At 39.1% G+C, this 25,865-nt stretch overlaps 1 pseudogene; it reads right to left on the bottom strand.

Moving 5' to 3' along the window:
• LOC144250566 (uncharacterized) overlaps positions 1–17,688 on the bottom strand; it is a 36,578-nt pseudogene extending 18,890 nt beyond the window's left edge.
• Between the last annotated feature and the right edge of the window lie 8,177 nt (positions 17,689–25,865).

Genomic DNA, 25,865 nt, shown 5'->3' with positions numbered 1-25,865 from the left:
ATTCAGCCCCCAGCCAAGTAGGAGTGCTACAGCAGCCTGAGCCCAGCTGTGGGAAAGGCTCCTATCAAACAGTCAAAGGAACCAGTCCTCCAATGATATGGATATGGAGAAAGAGACCTGCTCACCTGGGGCTAGAATATAAGCTCAGTGCAGCCATTTTTGAAAACAGCATGGAGTTCTTTTAAAGCTAACAGAACAACAACAACTCTGGATGCATTCCCAGAGGAACTTGAACCAGTGTGTTCATAAATGGCTGCATGCCCATCACTGTTCCAGGATCCACAGGAGCCAGGACGAGGGATCTTCTGAAGTGGCTCTGGCTAAGGAGACTCCTCCCAGAGTCAGAGCAGTCACCTGCTCCCCTGAGAAACTACTTTCCCTAAATGCACCTGCTCATAGGTCAACAGGTGGCTGATATGCACCAGATGCTCAGGATACCTCAGATGTTCCAGGTGTGGGAACCTCATGTCAGGCAGAGCGAAACCAGGACCAGGAAAATATCACAGAGGGCATGAGACCCCTGGGACATGCAGTCCACAGGGGGGGCACTCAGCCCAAAGACATTCTGACAAGGTGTCTGGCCTGGGAGAGGAGGGAAGAATACACATGCACACACACATGCACACACACACACACACACACACACACACTTTTTCAAATGTTAAGTGGTTTTTGGTGTACTTTTCTCTCATGTGAAATGCTCATAAACAAAAAAAAAAAAACCTTTGCTTCTTATTTGATTACAGTGGGGAGGAAAAAATGTCACTGGAAATGGGAACAGGGGACTGGAATTTGAGGAATTCATTGATACATGTGTACAGGTTTCATCTGGGAGACGGGGTTGTGGATCTGACACTTTGCTTCCCTTACATTTGGAACATTCAGGTGGACCCAGGCAGGAGGCCCACATCTGTAATCCCAGCCACTCCAGAGGCCCAAGTTCAAGGCCAAACTCAGCCTCTGTCTCAAGATAAATGATAAAAAGTACGTGGGATGTAGTTCTGTGGGAAAGGACCTCTGTGTTCAATCCACTATGCTCCACATGCCACCCCCCAAAAAAAGAAAACCTCAGGAGGGAGAAAACCCTGAGACCCCTGCAGATCCCAGCCCCCTTGGGTAGGAAAAGGGCCCACAGAGTGGTGATTCTCATGGTCCCAACACTCTGAAATCCAGCACATAAGAAATTCAGGGAGGAGACTTGAGCTGCCAATTTGTACAGGAGATACCCATGTGTTCAATAATGAGAATAAAAGAATCCAACATCTATAGAAACCCGAGAAATGTAAACTAAAATCCTATCAGAGAGAAAATGAAATAGTATCAATGAAGATAGGAAACCATAGAATTCTAATAAACTTAAGTAGTTTAAGTGCTTCTTAAATATTTGTGGAAACTGTTTTGACATTAAAGACACTTGATAATCCCCAACCAGAGTGCACTTACTCAAATCAGTTCAAAGGATAATACATTAATAAAAATGGGATATTCAGATTAAAAAATGGTATAAAATACCATGGGTAAGTTTTACACGGTGCCATATGCATGTGGTATTATGTATAACTCTAATGCACTAATAAACATTCCAGCATGCTTTACTCTTAATGGAAGCATTCAGTCCTAAAATTTATCTACAAAGTTAATTATATGTAAACTTAGCTAAGAAACTTTTGAATTATAAGAACAAAAAATTATAAGAGCAAAAAAAAAGTTATTACCCAACATGTGCATTGGGAAGCTGTACTGATAAAATTGTCATCGAGAAATCACGACGTCAACAGTGTCCACCCACGAACCCATGTGGAAGTGAAAATCATACACTTAATTGCAATGGAAAAGTCATTATCAATTAAACCATGCCAAGGCCAATCTCAGCAACTTAGCTAGACCAGCGGGCAGAATAAAAACTAAAAACTACCAGGGACATGGCTAAGTGGTAAAGCACCCTTCTGTTAACTACAAAGCAAACAAACAAACTAAAACAAAAAAAAACAAACTCCACAAAACTAGCTCAGGAATAAGCGAGGTCCCTGTACACCGGAGCTCCTCTCCTACAGGAAAATGGTGTTTGGGGATTTGATTTTTTATTATTATTTTTTTATTTTTGGGTACCAGGCATTGAACTCATTGGCCCTCGACCACTGAACTCCATACCAAGCCCTATTTTGCATTTTATTTAGAGGCAGAGTCACAATGAGTCTCTAAGTGCCTGGCCAACTTGAAGAGGTTGGCCTTGACCTCCCAATCCTCCAGTGTAACCCGCCCTCCCCCAGCCTCTGGGATGACAGTTATGCGCCATCGGGCGGCTTGGAAATTGGATTCTCCCAGTGGTACCACCTGTCAATCACCACAGCCCAGGAAGACGCCAGGCAGCAGCGCTCACCTGCCACATAGGACCTGACCAGGGGCTGAGGTTGCCCCCAAGGGATGGGGAGGCCGAGAGGGGTCTCCGCCACTGTCACGCTCCCCACCCGGCTGGCCAGGGGGACTGAGGGGGGCTGTCCCCAATGGGCTCAGGCCTGTGTACGCAGAGAGTGCCCTGAGTCAGGGTCAGCCAGCTCAGGTTCCCACCACAGCCTGTCCTGCCAGAGAGCCTCCTTGCCCCTCCTCCCTCCTGAGCCTTCCTATCCAGGCTCCAGGTGCCACTGCACACTCACCATCTCCTGGCGCCCAGCAGCCAAGCCTGCCCTGGAGAGCTTCAGCCTCTGCATGGCAGGGCCACCTGGGATCCCGGGCACGAAGCAATGCCTGGAGTCCAACTGCAGGAGTCCTGGAACCGCAGACTGCACAGAAATAAATCCCAAACCCCTCGCAGAGGCCCGCCCCCTGCTTGCTGGTTGCGCTCAGGACTGGACAGCGCTCAGCACCGGGGCTTCAGATTGGACAGGGAATCAGTCAGTCTCCGCTCTTCCCCCGCCCCCTCCAGCCCAGAGAGCCTTCTTCTTGAGTGACAGCGGACTGATATCTGCTCCAGGCAAGGAGGAGGCCAGAATGGCACGGTTTGGGTGCAGCTTTTTTTCTTTTTTTCTTTTCCTTTTGAGGTCTGGGCATTGGGTTAGGGTCAGGGAAGTTCTGTTGGGTTTTGGTGTTAGGAAGTTGAAGTCATTTCTTGAAAGTTTCATCACCTGGACCTCCTCCTATAATAAGACCACCCAAAGCATCTTCGGGAGGCTGACTTGTCCTCTGTTTATATGTGCAAAATTCTCCAAGTAGAACTGGCCTTTCACCCAGTAGGAACTGCCCAGTGTGTCATGGCCAGAGCAGGTGGAGGCTCACTGTGGGCCTGGCAGGTGCCCTGGAGGAGTTTACCACCCAATTGGCAGCTTGAGAGCTCATGTTCCTCCAGCTGAGTTGAATCTTCTGGAGCCCATTTTGAGGTTGGAGAATGAGTAAGGCGATCAGCACAGAAGAGACCCCCAGAGAGCAGACCTGGGTAAACCCCAGCTGCACCCAGGCTCCTGCACTCTCTGGCGAACTGGGGGTTGAATTCAGAGGCCTCGACCTCTGAGCCTCTTCCCCAGCCCTAGCTTGAAGTTTATTTAGAGACAGGGTCTCACTGAGTTGCTTAGCACCTTGCTTTGGCTGAGGCTGGCTTTGAATTTGCCATCCCTCTGCCTCAGCCTCCCTAGCCGCTGGAATGACAGGCATGTGCCACTTTTTTTTTTTTTTTTTTTTTTTTTTTTTTTTTTTTTTTTTTTTTTTACCTGCGGTGGCCACAGGGTAACAGCCATACACAGATCAAGGCCACTCAGATTCCTGACAATCCCCTGGATCCCAGGCAATGGGATCCAGCCTCCTCCTAAAACTAGAGACACCCTGCCCAGGTGCACATCTTTAGTATCAGCTGAATACTCTGCACTTAACAAGAAAAAAGAAACAACAAAAAAGACAGACCCTACCTGCTTGTCTTGATGCAAACAAAGTCAGTGTGTTTCCAAAGTCAGCTCTGGTCTTGTCCCCCCAATTCAGTGGTGCAAAAGGTCACATAATACAGAGAAGACTTCTCCTTAAGAGGGGCTCAAGGGTCTCTCTCTTTAAGAAAAAACAATTTTCGTTTGATTGGGAGTCCAGGAAAGACAACTCCAGGTTTTCCTAATTTGGTAAATAACTCCATAGACTCCAATGCACCTGCTCCTCTCTGCCTTTGTTAACCATAGAAGCCTCGAGATTACCTGCCCCCTGGGACCCCTGCACCTGCAAAAGAATGGGGCGGTCCTATCTTCTCCATGCAGCGCCCTGAACCTCCACCTTCTCACAGACTCCAACACCTTTGGCAGCATCCAATAGGGGAGTGGTTTTGTAAATTCTGGAATGTACCTAAAGACATTTCCTTATCTGGCTAAGATGCTATCAAGTTGGATCCATGATACTTTTAAGTACTTCTTTTATATTTTTCTATTTTATTCATCCTTTTTAGTTATATATGACCATAGAGTCAATTTGATAAAATTATCCAATCATAAAATATACCTATATACCTTATTCTCCTTAGTACCCCATTCGTGTGGGAGTGCATGATGGACTGATTCACTTAGGTATTTTCATATATTTAAATAGGAACATTATGGTTGATTCATGCTACTGTCTTTCCTGTTATTATCTCCCCTCCCTTTCTGTTGTTCCCATTTGTCTAATCTACTGAACTTCTCTTTGTGCCCCACCTTCCTTGTGATGTAGATATCACATATCAGGGAAAACATGTGACTTTTGGTTTGGGGGGATTGCCTTATTTTACTTTAGAATGATAATCCCCACATCCATTCATTTACTGATCAATGTTATGAGGTCATCCTTTTTTAAAGCTGAATAATATTCCACCATGTATATATACCACAATTATTTTATCTACTCATTTGTTGATGGACATTTATTCTGGCTCCATAGCATAGCTATTGTGAGATGTGCTATCATAAACAGTAATGTGGCTGTGTCCCTGTAGTATGCTGATTTTATCCTCTTTATGCTGAGGAGTGGGCTGACTGAGTCAGACGGTGGTTCCAGTCTGAATTTCTAAAGGAATTTCCAACCTGCTTTCCAGAGGGGTTGCACCAACTTGTAGTTTCTGTAACAAGGTGTGAGCATTCCCTGTCCCCCACATCCTCACCAATTTATTGTTACCGTATTCTTGATAATTGCCATTCTGACTGGAGTGAAAGAGAAGCTCAGTGCAGTTTTAATTTGCATTTCCCTAATTGCTAGATACATTGCCTTCTCAGTATTTATTTTTTAAAATATTTTTTTCTAGTTGGAGTCGAATCCAATAACTTTATTCTATCCATTTATTTTTCTGTGGTGTTGAAGATGAAACCCAGGGCCTCACACGTGCTAGGCAAGCGCTCTATGGCTGAGCTTCAGCCCCAGTCCCCATCTTCAGTATTTTTACTTTTGCTTCACAGTAACAGCAGCCCAGGTATTTGGGGGACCAGTTTTGCTGCATGTGTGAAATGGGAACATTTCCAAGGCACATGCCCAGGATTCCAGGGATTAGCAGTACCCGGTTGTCTGGCCCATGATGAGAGGATTATGTGGGTGAGAAGAAGGAAAGAGTCGGGGACACCTTGGGACCAGAACCCCTCCTTCCCCCATGAGGGATATTATACTTTCTGTTAGTTTTCTTAAACAAAATTAAAAATTTTCCTAAGCTACCAGTGCCACTAGATATAGGTCCCTGGATGGAGCTCAGATTTGTCTTGAGAGGCAAGGAAAAATGAATAACCAACCCAGTGGTTCCAATAACCAACAAGCTAAAACTTGGGCTCCTTAGGGGCAAAACACTGGGTTTTACCCAATAATTAACAATCCAACAGCACCTGACACCCAATTAATGGGGGATGGAGAATTGGATCAGTGGGTGTGGGGGTCTGTGGGTGTCCAGCTGCAGGAGCTTGCCTCTCGGGTGCATTCCTTGCATCTGGGAGGTTTTTCAACATCAATGAGATAAACAAAGTGGCAAGAAAACTGGGGAAACCCTCTGCAATATGCTAGCCAGGAAAATTCATGAGCACGTTAAAAGCATCTTAATGTTTACCCTCGATGGAATGTGCCTCAATCAGAATTCAACCATTTGAAAAGAGCTGTCAACATGAAAAGTTTCTGAAATCTGCTGGTTTGTGGATCACTGCAAATCCATATGAGTCCATGGCTAAATACATAAGTAAAAATAGAAATCTAATAATGAGCATTTTCTTAAGACATCTGTCCTGAAAACACTGCCCTATGTGCTTTGATAACTAAATGATCATTTAATCATTCCTCTAGCAACACTTGAGGTCCATAAAGAACTGTGGAACACGTCTGGTTGGGACAGCAAAGCTGGGATACCAAGAACAAAGTTACTCTGAACCTCAAAGAAAAAGATTCATATATCACCAAAACGCAGGAATGCCCACAAACTATTTGAAATTAAACACAAGGGACTGGGGTTTGGGATCAGTGACAGAGCACCTGCCTAGCACCTGTGAGGCACTGGGTTCAATCCTCAGCACCACATTAAATAGAAATATATAAAATAAAGATATACTGTCCAACTAAGAACTATTTTTAAAAATAAAGATCAGATATATGTTAAAAAAAGCAACTCCCTGCAATGCAGCATTTCTCCTAGACAAGATTCCTGTACCCCCAAATACGAGCATGATGTGAGCAAGGTTAGAAAAATGGGTGAGAAATTACAGAAGCCTGCTCTGGCCCCATCTCTAGTCTAGCCCCACTTAAATGTCCCTAACAAAGAGCAACACGTCAGACCACGTATTTGCTGTCTCTCTCTTTAGAGCTTTCTCACATTTTTTTTTCCTTTCTTTCTTCTTGTGGTGCTGGGGATTGAACCTGGGAACTTGTGCATGCAAGGCAAGCATGCTACCGACTTCACTGAATTCCCGGTTCCTCACGTTCTTTCCTGAATGTGTATCTGCTTTTCTAAATAGGTGTATCCATGCGCCTGACAAATGAAGTTGTTTTCTGCCATGAAAACCTAGGAACCTACTTTTTCTGAGCTGATGTCTCTCTCTCTCCCTGGAGTCCCTTCCCATTACACAACCTCACACAGCAAAATCAGACTTGAGCTTTGGAATTGTGTGGGTTTTTTTAATGTTTGGGGTGTGATATCACATATATCACTGGAGGATGATAACCAGCAGCTATGCACTTATTTAATTAGCAAAGGACAAGGTTTGGTAGCACATGTCTGTAAGGCCAGGCATTTGGGAGGCTGCTTCAGAGGGATCTCAAGTATGAGGCCACAGTTGGCCTCTTAGCAAGACCCTGCCTCAAAATAAAATATTCAAAGTTCTGATATTGGGTGAGTCTTCATGAACAATGAAGGGTCAGAATTCCTGTTTCAACAGTCTCCCTTTAGGATGCTGTGTGTAGGTGTGTGACTGTTACCTTCCAACAGGACCTAGAGCGGTTGCTGGTGTCTACCTGTATTAATAAATAGATCAAATGAAGTGAGTAAATAAGTAAAGCAATCAAAGATCTGACACTATAGCTGGTTGTGATCCCAGGGATATGGAGGTTATGTTGTGTTTCTTGGTTCTTGTGTTCTTGCAAGAGAGGATTTTAGATAATACATAAAATGTAATTAAAGTAGAGCACAGCTTATTGGCCCAGAAATCACTATCAAGAAATGGGGAGAAAAACAGTGAGGCTTCTCTGACATGTCAAGGCCTCACAACCCTTTGATTCTGAAGTTTATGGGAGATGCTGTGGGTGATTCCAGAATTCTGCCCATGGACCAATTCCTACTCTTAACTGGCAGTAGGATGACATTGTGTTTGTAGGTTCCTACTCCACATGGTCTTGTCCAGAGACACCAAAGCAAAACCCGAGTGTGTGTGTGTGTGTGTGTGTGTGTGTGTGTGTTTGTGAATTTTACTATAGTAAAAATTTTATTATGGCAGCTATTATGAAAACAAACAACAACAAGTTTTGGCGAGGATGTGAGGAAGAAGCACACTCATACACTGCTGGTGGGACTGCGAATTGCTGCAGCCAAAATGGAAAGCAGTATGAAGATACCTTGGAAATCTGAGAATGGAACCACCATTTTACACAGCTATCCTGTGGAGCCAACCTAGATGCCCTTCAGTGGATGAATGGATAAAAAAAAATTGCATTATATATACACAATGGAATTTTTCAGCAATAAAAGAATAAAATCATGTGTGTGGGGGAGATTATTGTCTTGTTCTCTTGTTTTCTGACTTTTAGGGAATAGAGTTTTTCTGAGATTCTCACCAGTATCTTTGCCTTTGTCAAAGGGTTATTGCAACTTACTTCTGTTTCTTGCTGTCTAACTTTTGTGGTTTTCCAATATGAGGTATGAGGTTGAAGTGGATTTTAAGTAGATATTTTAATGTAGGAGTTCACTAATTAGTATTAGCAGCAACAGATGAGCTCAGAACAGTAATAAAATTTAATATCATCAGTTATTTATGTGCATAAGAAAGTAAGTAGCAAACATAAAATTAACGACAGTTCTAATGACCATAATATCAAAAGCAAAATACTTGGGAATTTTTCAAGAAATGGGAACACTTGAACATTTAACATGGCTTGTTTTTAGGAAATATAAAATTATCCCTAAGCCACCTTCTTTTTTGTTGTGACGTTAAATCATAGAAAAAAGATAGGAATTAAAAACTTTCCCCTGTGATCCTGAGGACAGGACTTAGATATGGTCTACCAGTGAGCTCTATCATCATCCCATTCTTATTTTTCCTTGAGATATGGTCTTGCCAAGTTAGTGAGGCTGGACTCAAAGTTGTGACCCTCAAGGCTCGACTTCCAGGGCAGCTGGGGTTACATGCATGTGCCATCACAACCCTGGTAGGGATTAGCCTTTTTTGTTTTTTTTAGTTGTAGTGGACAGAGTAACATATTTTATATATTTAATTTTATGTGGTGCTGAGGATTGAACCTAGTGCCTCACATGTGCTAGGCAGATGCTATAACCTTGACCCCAGACCAAGGGATTGAATCCTTGACTTTAATGTTATAGGTTGGCTCAGGATAATATCTAGGTTTGCAAACGTGTATAATGTCCCCATTTTGTGAGTGAAAGGTAGAGGCCACAATGAGAGAAAATGTCTATCCTTATCCTTGGAAGAGGAACATCAATTGTGGATTCACCTGCAACTTAGTATTTGAGGATTGCCCAGATCTTAAAAATATAAGCAAAACAGACATGAGGTCAAGGGTCTGAGGAAGGGGGACTAGGTATTTCAAATTGTGAGGCATCAAACTGAGAAAAACAATGCTAAGGTAGCTGGGTATGGAGAATAGGGTCCCTCACATTTAACTGTAGGATCAGGATCCCAGAAGATATATAAGAAAACAAACCATTTACTGGGTACATTTTAAAAAGATGATCATGGGTAGGACTTGGACAGTAGTCATCATTATCACACCCCACCCTCATGCCCACACACATTACTTCCCTTTTACCTCTTCCCCACTTTAGCAGTCAAGTCAACATCCACTTCTCAAGGTGCATCCTTGCACGAAGAGAAAGGACTGAGCCACAGTACCTTGGGGATCACAATGGGCATATCTTTGCCTAGCTTATGGCAGAAACTAGCAAAGGAATGGCAGAGTTCAGGAACATCTCTATCTCCTTTCTCTCACAAACAAATAACTAGAGATTTTCATTATAAATTGATGGATGAAGCAAACTTGGGAGTATTGGGACAAATATTTGCAACACTGAAAATATAAATGTTCAGCAGCCTTAATGTCTTATTTCTTTTTTATCTTTGTTTTTGTTTTTAATGCTGTGGATTGAGCCCAGGGGAACTCAACCTCTCAGCAACATTCCTGATCTTTGTTGTAATTTAGTTAGAGACAGGGTTTCACTGACTTGCTTAGTCCCTCCCTAAGTTGTTGAGGCTGGTTTTGTATCAGGCTCCAGAGACACTGGAATTACAGTCATGCACCACCACACCTGGCTGAGGTTTTATTTCATTATTTGCACAAGTGCAGTTTTTCATGTAATATAACCTACTGAATGCTCTCAAAATATTGCATTTTGTGAAAGACTCAAAGAGATAGCTTATTAACTTTATATTAACAAACTTAAAGAATATGATTTTTCTTATGCCTTGGCTTCTTTTCATGTGATAAAATCAGATTAGTACATAGTTTTTTTTGTTTCTTTATTCACTATTTTTTGGGGGGTGGTATACTAGGGATAGGTCCCAGTATCACTCAATCACAAAGCTACTTCCCCAGTCATGTTTAACATTTTTTTTTTAGAAACAGGGTCTCACTGAGCTGTATAGGTCCCTATTAATTTGCTGAGTATGTCTTTGAACTCGTGGATTTCCTGCCTCAGCCTCCCAAGCCATTGGGATTGCAGGTATGTGCCCCCCACTCCCAGTTTCTTCATTCTTCTGTAGTTGTTGCTTTCATTGTTACATAAATTCAAGTTGAATAACAGTATGTTTAACAATACAGATATAGAGAAAAGCCAGTGATGTAGGTAAGCAATTGAACATATCCACCAGAAAGTATATTATATATTCACCATGGTGTATTACTCAGCCATCAATACAAACTCCTCTAATGGTCTGCAAAATAGATGAAATTGGATGATGTCATGCTAAGTGAAGACATGCACAATAGTGTCACATCTCATATGTTAACTAATATAATATCATGTGCAAGTACAATAGTGATGAGTATGGCTGAGGAGTGTGTGGGGGCATCAAGGGTAGAAGAGGGTGTTTGGATATTATGAATACATGTATTTGGGTATATATAAACAACACACTGAATCCCATAAGTATGTGCAATTGCTATGTGATGATAAAACCCATCATCTCGCATAATTATCCAATTCTACACTAAAAACACAATCCTGCTGTCTTTTGGAATTCCAGTATATGATGTGATATTAATGATGATCCTCCCTGATAACAAACAGGCTCTCCCTACACATCCATTTTATTTTCTTCCCGGCTCTGAACATAGAGTATACAATGTATTTCTGCAACTGGAATCATCTCACTTATCCTAAAGTCCTCCAGTTTATCTGTGTTGTTGGAGAATATTCTTTTGTTTCTGGTGTATCGACCCAGGGTTGCCTTACCAGTGACAGAGATCCACCATCATTTTCTTTTTCAGTTTTAAGACAGAATGTGGAAGATCTCTGCAGGTGTCTGTGAGTGTGCTTCCAGAAGGCTGAGTCAGAAAGCCTGGGGAATACTTGTAATGAACATATATATTGGTGCTCAATAGGTTTGATTTGGAAAAAAGCAAGAGAAGCAGTCACCTGCTTATGCTCCAAGCTTCTTGAAGTCCCCTTTGTGGACTTGCACCATTGGCTCTACCGTAGTCTTTTTAAAAAATTTTATTTGTTTTAATTAGTTATCCATGACAGTATAATGCATTTATATACTTTGATATATCATACATAGATGGGATATAATTTCTCATTTTTCTGAGTATACATATTGTAGAATCACATGAGTCATACAGTCACATACATAAATAAAGTACTAATGTCTGTTTCATTCTCTTTCTTATTCCCACATCCCCTGCCTTCCCCTTTTTTCACTTTCCTCTACCTAATGTAAGTTAATGCGATTCTTTTTTTCTTTTGCATTACAATTCTTAATACACTTATAAATCACAATTTTGTATCTTTTTTATGTAATGTATGTTGACACCCAATTCAAGTCTTTATACATGTACTTTGCATGATGTTGTCCATTACATTCTACCATCCTTGCAAATCCCCGTCCCCCTCCCTTTTCCTCCCACCCCTCTTCCCTATCTAGAATTCATCTATTCCTCCTATGCTCCCCCTGCATACTCCACTATGTGTCAGCCCCCTTATGTCAGGGAAATATTCAGCATTTGTTTTTAGAGGCGGGGGCATTGGTAACTTCACTAATCATTACCTTCTCCAACTCCATCCATTTACATGCAAATGCCACGATTTTATTTTTATTGCTGAGTAAAATTCCATTGTGTATATATGCCACATTTTTATCTATTCATCCACTGAAGGGATCCTGTGTTGGCTCCATAGTTAAGCTATTGTGAGTTGTGGTGCCATAAACATTGATCTGGCTGTGTCCCTGTAGTATGTTGTTTTTAAACCTTTGTGCTTAGACTGAGGAGAGGGATAGGTGGGTCAAATTGAGGTTCCATTCCGATATTTCCAAGGAATCTCCATACTACTTTCCAAATTGGCTGCACCAATTTGCAGTCCCACCAGCAATGTATGAGTGTACCTTTTCCCCACATCCTCACCAACACTTATTGTTGTTTTTCATAATTGCTGCCATTCTGATGGAGTTAGATGAAATCTTAGAGTAGTTTTGATTTGCATTTCTCTGATTCCTAGAGATGATGAGCATTTTTTATATATTTATTGATTGTAAATCCTCTCCTGAGAGGTATCTGTTCAGGTCCTTAGCCCACTTGTTGACCAGGTTATTCGTTTTTTCATCTACCAGGATCATTTAAGTCCTCTATCCTCGACCACAGCTGCTTCATTTGCTTCCTCATATTGTGAAGCTTCCAATTACTTGGACTGAGCTGTTACCAGTTTCCCAGTGTTGCCATCCTGTAGGCAAACATTTGGTGACTATTCCTCTCATGATTATGTGAGTAAACATAATAAGCTCCCTTCTGTATACACATGTACATTTTCTGTGTATTCTATTTTTGTGAAGAATCCTAAATATACAGGCATATTCTCAAGGTCTATGTCATATTGCATCTCTAGTTATAATTTTTTGAAAAAACCCTTAATTTTTTTAATGTCTATTCAAATTTATATTCCTGGCAAGGATGTCCAAATATTTCCTCTTCTGCACATCCACTGCAGTATGTGTTACCTACCAACATTTTGAGGATTGAGTCCACAAGTGTGTGGTTATATCTCATTGTGATATAACCTGAAAGCATAAAAATTCCAGAAGAAAATGAGAATTATTTTTGCCATTTGTGTTGGCAATGGTTTTAGATAGAATATGCAGAGACTGGGCAAGGAAAAACAGCTGAGACTATATAAAGCTAAAAATGTTTCTATACAGGAAAGGAATCAATCAATGAAATGTAAAAGTAGACTGGGTTAAAGAAAACCATTTCTAGCCCCATGTCTGAAAAAGCTCAACATCCAAAATATAAGAAACTTACACAACTCACCAAAATTTAATATAAACCACTCATAACCTAATTTAAATATGGTAAAATACTTAGATTCGGCCCTAAAAATTAAACAAGTGTGTAAAGACATATGAAAGTTACTCAAGATCACATATTAGGCTACATAAAATGATAATTTAGCTTTTCTGCTTTATTTGTCTCACAGGATTATGGGTGCACACTCTCCATTCTTCACGGGGCATCTTGAGATCAATTAGCAAAATGCCAGGTTCTCATTTTCCCACATTATGCTTCTTCATTATTCCATCTTAATTGCCAAGAAAATCTCGAGTCTGGAAAACAACAAAATATAGATAAATTGCTAGATAATCATCAACTTTGAAAATTACTTCAGAAATCAATAAATACATTAGTAGACCCAGATGTGAAGAAATATAAAATAGAGCTACAAATCCACATTTAACTTTACAGTAGCTCATAATAATACTTGCAGTTATGCTGATATGGGAGCATATGCCACTAGTCTTCACTACCTCGAGGCCACAGCAGGAGGAGGATTTATGCTAAAAAATTTGAGGCCAACCTGGCAAAAACCCAGTGCTAAAAATTGACCCACCAAAAAACCAAACAGTAATCACATTTTTAAAAAGGAGGCTTCACGGATGATTTCTATGAAACATATAAGGATCAGAAAGAATAATTCATTATCACGTCTAAATGTAGAAGAAGAAAATTGACTAATTCTTTCTGTAAGGCCAGAAATACCAGCTAACACAGCATAAGAATGGAAATTGCAGACCATCTTTTTGTAGATGTTGACCCAGATATTCAAAACCCATAGCAAACTGAGAACAACAACAAAAAGAATGATTGGACTTCATGACCAAGAGGGACATTGTCATATGGGAAGTTTCCAAAAATCATTTTGATAGAGCAAAGCTTTTTGCAAATCACTTACCAAATTACTGTAAAACTTATGGCCAATTATGACCAGAGGAAAATTCTTTTTCAATCCACTTAAAGGCAGCTATGAACTGTTTTCATACTTAATGGTGTGAATTGAAGTGTTTATCAATTTATTTTTAGGAAAAGAAAAAAAAAGTATGCTTCTCTAACTTCTAAATATTATTTGAGAATATTAAATGGGATTTTATACATCAAAAATCAAATAGCATATGCAGATGATACTATTCTTTCTGTAATGTTTCTAAACAATATCCATGAACTAATGAAACATAGGAATTAGTTCAATAATGTCATGAGTTAAATGGTCAACATTAAATCATTTAAATTATATACAGTAGCAATGAGCAGTGTTAAAATCGAGGCACAATCCATTCACAAATACAGGGAAAATAATCTAAATGAAAGTATTACCAAAGAATTGTTCACTGCAAAGTCAAAAATTAAGGTGAAAGTAAAATGCAAAAAAAGATCATGGAAACAAAATGGGAAAACTGTTAATATTCAATGATTAAAAGTTTGATTTGGGGTTTTAAGGGTTGATAGGCTACCTCCAGATTAGCGCGTGGGGTGGGGCCAGGTTTCCTCATCTGGTCTGGCCTGGTGTGGTGCTGGACTTCCTCCTCTTATCTGATATGTATTCTATATATGTGAGTTAAGTTATTAATTGTGTTATTGAGCTCTATAGTTTCCTTATTCAACTTTTGTTTGGAAGATCTATCCAGTGGTGAGAGAGGTGTGTTAAAGTCACCCCAGATCACGTTGTGGTCAATTTCACTCTTGAACTTGAGAAGAGTTTGTTTGAACATAGGTGCCCCATTTTTGGAGGCATATATATTGATGATTGTTACATCTTGTTGGCGTATGGTTCCCTTGAGCAGTATGAGATGTTCTTCTTTATCTATTTTGATTAACTTTGGTTTGAAGTCTACTTTATTTAATATAAGTATGGAGACCCCTGCTTGCTTTCAAGGTTCATGTGAGTGGTATGCTTTTTCCCAATCTTTCACCTTCAGTCTGTCTTTTCCTGAGTCTCCTGGGTGCAGAATATGGTTGGATTTTTTTTTTAATCCAGACTACTAGCCTATGTTTTTTGATTGGTGTGTTTAGGCCACTAACATTTAAGGTTACTATTGAGACATGGCTTTTATTTCCAGCCATCCTTGTTTATTTTTGCTACTTGCCTTGAAGTGTTAATTATTCTTTAATTTTTAATTGGTATCTACATATAGGATCCAACATTTTAATTGAATATGTGTAGTATTCAAATCAGTGCAATTTCTACCTTCTAAAATATCATTTTGATGTTTGAAACCTGTGAAGTCTTCTTAGAATGTCCAGAGTCTAATAATTACTTATACAATTCAAACTATGGACTATAAAACCTAAGAGTTACTTTTCCCTCTTAACTGCTTTTTGACACTCCTTGCCAACTGTCTCTTAAAACAGATATAAAAAGCTTTTCTCCTTTGTGGTTCTTTGTGATCAACATTTTCAGCTTCAACATATGAGTGCAAACATCCAGGATTTGTGAAATATGAAAAATCACTAGAAAAAGACAGTCTCCCATGGTAAATCCAGAAAAAAAAGAATATAAATTTAAAAATTGTAAACTAGAATCCCAGTGCCTTGGGAGGCTAAGACAAGAGGATGGTGAGTTGAAATCCAACAACAGCAAGGCCATGAGCAACTTGGTGAGATGCTGTCTTTAAATAAAATACAAAATAGGAGGGGGGATGTGGCTCAATGGTTTAGTGCCCCTGAGTTTAATCCCAGGTACTCCCCAAATATATTAGGGTTCACATTTAATCACTAGGCCTTAGTTATTTTGGGTGAGATCTATATATATATGCCATATGCCAATTCTTATGAATTTATTTTATGTAAGTCAAATATTATATAAATATTTTTATACTATAAGCTTAAATTGATCTATATTAGCATATAAAAATAACTTAAAAAAGCTTTTAGGTGAGGCTGAATGCCTGCAATCCCATCCGCTCAGCAGTCAGAGGATTACAAGGCCAAAGCTCAGTAACTTAACAAGATTTTCTCCCAATATAAAAGAATGGCTGGTGAGATAATTTAATGACTAAGTGCCCTGGGTTCAATCTGGGGTACAAAGGAAAGGAGGAAGTTTTTAAAATTGGCTTGTCTCAACAACAAAAACAAATGTGAAATTTAAAACCAAAAACTGCATTCTATCACTTTCCTGTGACACACAGAATCTGCTTTAATTCATTTTAAACATTTGAATCTTACACAATGCAAGTTTTCTAACACTCAATAAATAACGTGTTTAATCACAAAGGTCTCCAGGCCATTGGATGAATTTAAGGTCAGTGTAGCTGAGGAATCTGCAGTTATACAAATTGGAGTGTGCAGGTACCATGAATTTGCAGTAATAGTCTAGAACTCATGGATGCATTGTTCATTGCCTTAAAACTCATGGAAAATTGTTTTCTAATGGTAAATTTATATATCAGTATTGGGAAAAACTTAGACCCTTTCCTGATAGTATGCTTCAAACAAAGGAACACAATTTCATGCAATAATGAGGAGAACTAATCTTCATACAGGTAGTGTCCAGGAGAAAGCACAGTCTGGTCATTCTGCTAGCTCCAGATGAACCACAATCATCTGTAAATGATGTGCATCAAGTATATATGGTTAAAATTGTGTAAATGTACCATGGTAGTGTTGTGAAGTATAGTAATGTCCATGCTAAGGTACCATTGTTGTTAGGAAGCATCCTGGGGATGGGAATGATTCATAGATGACTGAAATCCTGAGCTATGTATGTTCCCAGCTGTGCACATTATGCCTGGCACAACATAGTCCAGGAGATCATGAGACATAACACAAACTCTCTGACATGAAGGAGGTAATCTGAGAAACACCCCTCAAACAAGGGTCTACAGAGTGATACTTCCAGCTTGTTCCACAGGTGCCCTATTGTACTGGGCACTCATGTCCTTTATGCACTGGAGAAATCAAGCTGCCCCGTAGAGTGGGCATTCTGTGTGGAAGTATATGTAAATCACAGGGAATCTGACACAGATTTCTGAAATAGGTTACATTTGGAGAATTCACATATGGTAAGAAGAAGGAAAGGCCAAGTGAGGAGATGAGAAAAAACAGATCACACATGAAAAAGAAATTTTCAAAAAAAATCACATTTTGTTTGTTAGAGCTGATAGTAAAGACTCCCTTTAGTATCTGGATCCAGGAAGGAGTCATGTTAGATATGGTGCTGTCACTAAAGTCAGGGATGGCTGTAAGATACATGCACCATCATCTGTGTTGCAACCATCTAGTGAGGACTGCTCAGGCAGTGCACAGGAGCTGGTGATCAGGACAGAAGTAGAGAGAATTACAGGAGGATACCCCACTGCAAGTCAGGGTTATTTGGACCCTCTGGGTGGGCACATTCCAGGGTGAAAGTGAGAGGAAGAAACATCTCTTCTCCCATATGCAATCTGAGCACCATCCTGTTCATAACGGGAGAGGAAATAGGATCTGTCACCCCCTAACAACACATGTGCAGACTTACAGCTTGGGGTTGTTCTCATCACAGAGCTCAGCTTTACCACTACTGCCAACCCTCTCCATGTCCTCTTGGTATTCAGACAAACGGGAGATGGAGAATTGAGACTGGTCTTGCTTCAAGCAAGTGGGCTTGGGACTGATGACAGCTTCGGCAGAAACCTCTTACTTGTGGCTCTTTGTGTGCTGGGAATTTATAAATAGCACTAGGGAGAAATGACTGACATCTCAGAGAGGGTGACACCATCACCCAGACCCTCTGCTGCAAAGCATACCCTCCAGTAACACGATGAGCAAACCCTTTGCAATACTTGACTGAATGAATGGCAGCTCTTTGTGAGAAGTAGATATGAGAACCCTGGGTTGCTTTTGCAAATTGTCAGCGTTTGAAAATGCAACTCAGGGTTAACACTTACAGCTATGATATTTATATTACTATTATTTTAAGTTTCTCCTGAGAAAAGCCACTAGAAGAGAAATTGTTCTTTAAAGTCAAGAAAGAAGAAGCCCCAGAAATGCTTCTCAGTGGGGACAAGTGCATGGAGTACTGCATACAGGGCATAGGTTAAGGGTGTCTGTATGGCAGGACACTCCCCATGCTAGGCATGTGAGTGGCAAACTGCTTACCCCATCGGCACAGCTCTGGGCACGAGGCCATGTGTTGAGTCCAACTTGTTGATTGTTCACTGCAAGGACAGTTAGCAGACATTGCATTGGTGGCTGCTATATTTTGTTTAGGCACTGCCTGAGTACATATACATGGTAACTGCACAATAAAATCAAGCCTGTTTCCTGATTGGTCTCTGGAGGTCTTGTTTAGAGACTCCACAGCCACACTCTCCTCTACTGTGTTCTGTGGACCTCCTCAGGGATAAGAAAGCCCATGCACTTCTCTGCAGACCCCAAGCTCTCATTACTGAAAAATCCACACAATCCTGCAGGAGGGTCCATTTTCCTTGACTGATATTGTGATAGAAGAGTCAAGATCTGCTTTCAGTTTTCCTTCTTTATCTTATTCTGTGTGTCTTAGGGTCACATTTATCTGGGCATGCTAATGACATGAAAAATTGAATTTTGGAAAAAAATCTGAAAGTGACCAGGGCAGGATGGATTTCAAGTGTCCTGAATATTCCTCTAAGCAAAATTGAATTTACACATTTCCATTATTAGATATTACAAAAGGTTTTTAGTGATTAAAACAGAATGGACTAATACATAAAAACATTCTTCAAAATTCTTGTGAATTATATTTACAAGCCTATAATTTGGCACCATGAATTGGAACTTACCAGCACATTTATTTGATTTTCTAAAATATTTAATGTACTCCCTTCTGATCATGGTCCCTTGTTTGACATTTACCAACTGAAAGTTATTAACCACGTGAGATTCCCTTCTATAAAATGAGGTATTGAACGTAGAACCTCATTTCCCTCTAAAGATTTCAAAATGTACAATTACTCAAACAATAATTGTTCTATGAGTTATGAAGATGACCAAAGCAAGATTATCAATCAAAATATTAAAACTTATTAATTCCCTGGTAATAACTATACAAATTAGTAGTGTTTAAAATCTCTACATGACATACCATATGTAAGTTATGTCCAATGAAGTTATTAAATTGAAAAATGAAGAAGTAAAACTGACATTCCCTATAAGAAAAATTGACTCATTTTAGCAGAATCTCAAAGAAGCAAACAACTTTAGAAGACAATATCCTCATTACACCATACAGAATATGGTCCTCTGGGCACCAACAGTCCTAATGAGCTCAGAGTACAATGTTGCATATGGTGCAATGAGGATATTGTCTTCTAAAGATGTTTGGTTCTTTGAGAAGCAAAGAAGCTACTGGGGAAGCTCACTAGTAGACTCAATTTCCTCCTCCAATGCCCTTTTTAGAATCCACACTAACTCTGCATCTGAAGACACAGAGGTACTTTGTCACCTGAATAAGCTGAGCAGAGCACAAACATTTGTAAGATTTATGGAAAGGATGTGTTTAAGTTCTGTCTCTGCAGATTTGTAATTTTAATGTCTGTAGAAAGGCCCAAAGTTTCCAATGGAGAACACAGAACTGTGGCTGCCCCAGTGGGACATGTCATCTCTCTTAATTTTATTGTCTTCTCTGATGGATAACAGCAATCCAAGAGATCTGGGCTTCAAACTCTTAATGTTTCCTGGACACACCTGCAAAAGGATCTTGATTGAGATCATTTTCTCATGTTGATAAGGAAACTTAAATTACTCTACTTCTGGTCCTAAAATCAAATTAGTCCAAACCCGTCCCACAACTTAAAATGCCTCTACTTTGATGTGCGGGACTCTTGGCAACACCATAATTTCCCTGAAGCCCTTAAGTGTGTAAGGGGCCCTTCTTTCCTAGTTTGCACATGGAGCACACATTTTTTGTGGGTAGTGATTGCTTGGTATGTCATCCTTTCCAAAGTGACAGTCCTGTGGCTCAAGCTCTAAGTGAAATATTAAAATTAAGAAAAGTAGAGGAAGAGCTATAGGTCACATGTTGTAGAAATCACAGCCAGATTGAAGCTAGGCAGAGCCGAGGCAGAGTCTGAGCTGGAGTCCACTCTAAGAAACCTACATAATCAACTCCACCTTCTCAGAGAGAAAACCATGTAAAAAGCAGGCTCAGTCTCCTGGGTACTGAATATAAATATACATAAAAGCATTAAAGTGCTATATTATTTAGAGTCAAAAGAAAGGACAGTCATTTCAAGCAGACCCACTTATGTTCCAGTTGTAGAAATCAGAAGATAGTTCTTGAACACTGCCATTATCAACATGTGAAGGGTAAGTACAAGCATGATAATGAATTAAACATTGTTTTTTCTAGTGGTAATGGAAATTTGGACTAAATGGAAATATATGAAATGAAAACTAATATCCACAGACACAAATTCCACATGGATGGGATGAGGGAGGTTGGAAAACTGAAAAAGAAAGTCACAATAATTGCCAAAGCATGAGACCTCCAAAGCCACATGAGAGGGAAACATAAAACAGGAAAAGAGTGCAAGTCATTGAACAAGTATTTCAGCATATGAACAGTTAGGAAAGACACATTGAGGGTGGAGGAAAAGTATCCCCTCATGCAGCCCCCATCCTGAACCAGCCACATGAAAGTTTTGTGCCTTTAGTGAATTGGGCTCCGCCTTAGTCCCTGGCATAGCCCATTAATCACCAACGTGCCACCAGGAATTCTGTCCCTCATAAACACTCACTTCCTTGGAGGCTTCTGAATGAGCCATGGCAGAAGGTTGGCCAGTACTCTCAACTTTGTGGAGCCAAGAAGAGCTCTTTGGAGAGGTGGAGAATTACAGACCACACCTTTGTTGTAATGTGGACTTGCTGTGTAATTAGGTGTTGTTGAGTCCAATCTTTGTACCCCTGATTTTTCATAGAGAGGAAAATAATTTCATCTCTAATTGTGAGGTATAGGACAAAACATACTGAACAATTGGGTTCCAACCAGTTCAAGAAGGCTCCCTGGGGACCTGGGCATGGTGGTATTTGCCTGTAATCTCAGCAGGTTGGAAGGCTGAGGAAGGAGGGTCATGAGTTCAGAGCCAGCCTCAGTGAAAAAAATTTACTAAGCAGATCAGTGAGATCCTGTCTCTACATAAAATAAGGATTGGGATGTGGCTCAGGGGTTGAGTGCCCCCCAGTTCAATCTTCATCATCGTACCCCCCAAAAAAAGAAGAATTTCTGAGGAGTGAGTCTCAGGTTTTGGATTTATAACAGCTTTCATGGAGGTTCTAAAGTGTAGAACTAGTATACAATAAGTGTTATGGGCCAAGGTCTGGGGTGGATGTGCATGCATTTGAATCCAGGCATTTATATATATTCATATATATTATAGTTTTGATGTTGATCTACTGATAGAATGAATATTTTCTACCCAAGGCATGTATGTGCTTTATTTAAAGTCTGAAATAGATTTATATTTTAAATAATCTGCAGCTACATATTGAAAAATAACAGTCATCAGAAAATCATGTATGTGAAGCTAGATCATTTCATGACTCTTTAGAATATGCAGATCTATAAGGAAAGAAAGTAAGAGAAACAATAAAACAGAAAACATTCATGAACTTGGGATGCCATTTAAAAATCTGAGGTGAATGTTGGTCCACAATCTGACTTCCATAACAAGACCCCTACAGCACAAAAATTAAAAATCAAGAATAAATAAGGGGGATATATTCAAACTAAAAAGCTGCTTCTCAGCAAAAGAAACAATAATGTGAAGAAAGAACCTACAGATTTTATACAAATCTTTACCACACGTAATTCAGAAAAAGCACTAATGTCTAGGGTATATAAAGTACTCAAAATTAACAAAAACAACAACAAAAACCAATTAACAAATGGACTCAGTAACTGAACAGACAACTTCACAGAAGAAATATAAACCATTAACAAATATATGAAAAAACATTCCACCCATCTAGCAATTAGTAAAATGTAAATCAAAATTAGTTTAAGATTTTATCTCACTTCAGACAGAATGGAAATCATTAATAATACAGGCAAAATAAATGTTGGTGAGGATGTGGGGGAAAAGGAACCCTCACATATTGCTCATGAGATTGACTCCAAATTGGTGCAACCACCATGGAAAGCAGTATGGAGATGCCTTGAAAAACCAGAATGGAAACATCATTTGACTGAGCTATCCCTCTCTTTGGACTATACCCAAAGTACTTAAAAAAGGAAACTACAGGAAGACAGCTGCACCAATGCTTATAGCAGCACAATTCACAATAGATAAACCATAAAACAGACCTATGTTTTCTTCAACAGATGAATGGATAAATAAAATGTGATATATATATATATATATATATATATATATATATATATATATATATATACATACATACACATATATATAAAATTATATATATATATAAAATTATATATATATATAAATTATATATATATATATACATATAAAATTTTATATATATATAAAATTTCCCCCACAAATGGAATATTACTTAGCTTTAAAGATGAATGAAACTATGCCATCTGGTGGTAAAAGGATAGAGCTTAAGAATAGCATGCTAAGTTAAATAAGCCCTCCTCTCTCTCTCTCTCTCTCTCTCTCTCTCTCTCTCTCTCTCTCTCTCTCTCACACACACACACACACACACACACACACAAGCACACACACAAACACAAAGGCCAAATGTTCTCTCTGAAAAGTGTATGCTAATTCACAATGGGGGGTGGGGAAGAATAGTTATTTAGATTAAGTAGAGAGGAGTGCAGGGAGGGGAGGGGATATGGGGATAGGAAGGATAATAGAATGAAACAGACATTACATATAATACATAATATAGAGAGATGCTAAAGCACTCAACAAGGGATGGGAAGAGAATAAAAATTCAGTGAATTAGACAAAGTTGGATTGAAGGGAAGAAAAGGGAAATAGGAATACAAATGACAGTAGAATGAATCAGACACAACTTTCAATGTTTATATATAAATAAACCACCAGGGAAGGTCCACACCATGTACACCTCAAAAATGGAATGCTAACTAAAATGAGTTTTACTCCATATATAATATGTCAAAATTTCCTCTACTATCATGTATAACTAAAAAGAGTAAGAAATTTTTTAAATGACAGGGGAAAAATTGTATACCGAGTATGTTTGTGAGTTAAAAACTGTTCAATGAATGGTAATGTCATTAAGGTTAAATAAAAGTATAAAAGAGTACCTTGAGCCCATACAAAACAACAATGGTAAATAGAGTTGCCCAAGGCAGTCTGCGCAACTAGGTATAATCACATAATTTTTGGTTTACAACTCTTTTCTATTTATTTTCCAAAGCAACACAAGAACAATACTTACAATTTGAGCAGAGAGGAAACATTACATAGTAGTGTTATGAATACTATGAAGAGTGCTGTGGGCACTCAAAGAAAGCATTCTCAACTTCCTCCCCCGTGCAATAAAAAATCATGCAGTTGAAAGATATGCTAGTTACTGATTAGATAACACATACATGTGTTTGTGACATTCAGTTTGTGGGCAGCTGCTCAACTTTGCAGGTCAGATCCAATAGATAAGGAAGACACTCTCTTCACACAAGACAGTGTTTCCTTGAGTAATACTATGAAAACAAGGGAGAAAGCAAAAGTGAAAGACACAGGCAACTGTATTGCCAGACTAGGAAAACCCCAACACTGAACCTATGTACTGGGGAGTCCCAAAGAGCTTCTCAGGGTCCTGACTGGGAATTGCTGGGCAGAGCATCCTCTCCACAGGTGAGAGTCTGAAGTCCTCTTCTAACTTGTATTGAAAGTGAGGCTGAATAAATACAAGTTAGAACAAAGAAAATTCATTCTAACATCTTGCATGACCTGGTGATCCCCTGAAGAACACGAAGTCCTCCCAAGAACAGGTCAGATCCTAGAGGAGGGACTGATAGCCTTGAGATGACTAAATAAATTGGGATTCTAATGAGTGAGCCACCCAGCCAGTTGCATTGAGAAATCAGCATTCTTTATCTGTTTCATCAAAGACTTCAGACATTATTCAATCAAGAAAAGGGAAGATCTTTAGTATTTTCCTTAGACCTCTAGGACTGAATCTTCCGTCCTGGACTTATAAATAGTTTAAACTCTCATATGTAAAATGAAGCCAGTTTTCTGCATAAAATAATGTGGAGATAAGCATGAAACCTAGATATTTACCCTTTGGAATAAAGAATGTTCTGAATATTATTCTCCTAGAACTTATCATTATATTTCAATATATATTTTCCCAAATAAAGTTAAATGAAATGTTGGTGGGTGGTGTTTTTAGACCCAAAAGGTTCACATATGAAGAGAATATTGTGTTTTTACTTTTTGAACAGGACTTGTAGATGAGAGTCTAGAGGTTTATTTCAATCAAAATTGTGTTTCTCTCTCTGTGGTGTTATGGGCTCTTGGAGCTATAAGATCTGAGTAGGGACATGGTTAGTTAATAGTACCTTATAATTACTGGGTTGCAGAGGGTTCTGCTAGACCATGACACATGCTATGTATCATATAATCCAATAAGTATAACAAACATTATATTCTAAATTATTAAATAGAACCAATGGGTCTACAAAATCAAAATATATAATGAAATAAAAAATGTGGGGGCATAAATGCTCCTATAGTATGTCTTTTTCTTTATACAGTCATTATTTTACATGTTTCTAGTTACATTTTCTACTGGGTATCCAAAACTAAAGAGGTGGTCCCAAATTGTGATGTTTTTCCTACACTAGAGGTGAGTATAGTCACCTCAGTGATGAATGTCATAAAATTCATGAGGAACTGCATGGTTTCTTCAGTCCAAGAGTCAGGATGGGCCTATGGACCATGTGGATTCCCCAGGAAACATTAAGACTATTTCCCCCTTCAGCAATCCTCCTTTATTGCCTGAATACACACTATGCACATTGGCTCCTAGTCTCTTGGGTCTTTCTCCTCTCCCTGATTGGGAGCTTGTATAACTCTCTGGAGTTATAGATCCCTTAGGGAGTGCTGGTACTCTCTAAGGGTGAAATGTTAAACTCATAATTCAAACTAGGCATATCTGGGCATTATTTTAGTATCCCTAGGTCCTTCCTATAACTCTCTTAATTTTCCCATAATTACAAACAAGAGAGTATATAATTTACATAAATAATATTCTCCAAATAATACTTGATTGAACATATGAAATAATTAATGGAGAAATTATAGCATTATTCACCCAATAGAAGGTTTTACTATTGCATCGATCCATTAGCAAAGTGTATAGTGGGAGATGTGTGACCTAATAACATCATTAAATGCATGACAAGGTTAACATTAAGAAATTCACACTTTATTTAGCAACAAATTGCATCTGTAATGAAATATAAGTAAAAACGCTCTGTAAAACTTGCATGGTGGACCATGCTTTGAGCCTAGGGATGTGAGAAGCTTTGCAAGTTCAAAGTCAGGCTTCATAACTTAGTGAGGACATATGCAACTCAGCAAACCCTATCTCTAAATAAAAAAGAAAAAAATCTGAGGATGTGGTTTACTGATTAAGTGTCCCTAAGTTCAAGGGACTCTGAAAATTTTAAATTTTAAATTTCATATAAATCTTAAGAGACTTCTGAAATAATCAACTCTGAGTATTATTATTTCTCCAGTTGTGAAAAATGATACTCTTTAGTAATTGTTGATTTATACTAAAATTAT

Source organism: Urocitellus parryii, chromosome 16 (assembly GCF_045843805.1).
Source record: "Urocitellus parryii isolate mUroPar1 chromosome 16, mUroPar1.hap1, whole genome shotgun sequence".
NCBI classification, from domain to species: domain Eukaryota; kingdom Metazoa; phylum Chordata; class Mammalia; order Rodentia; family Sciuridae; genus Urocitellus; species Urocitellus parryii.
The sequence above is the reverse complement of the archived record's forward strand: the minus strand, read 5'-3'. Positions and strand labels throughout refer to the sequence as shown.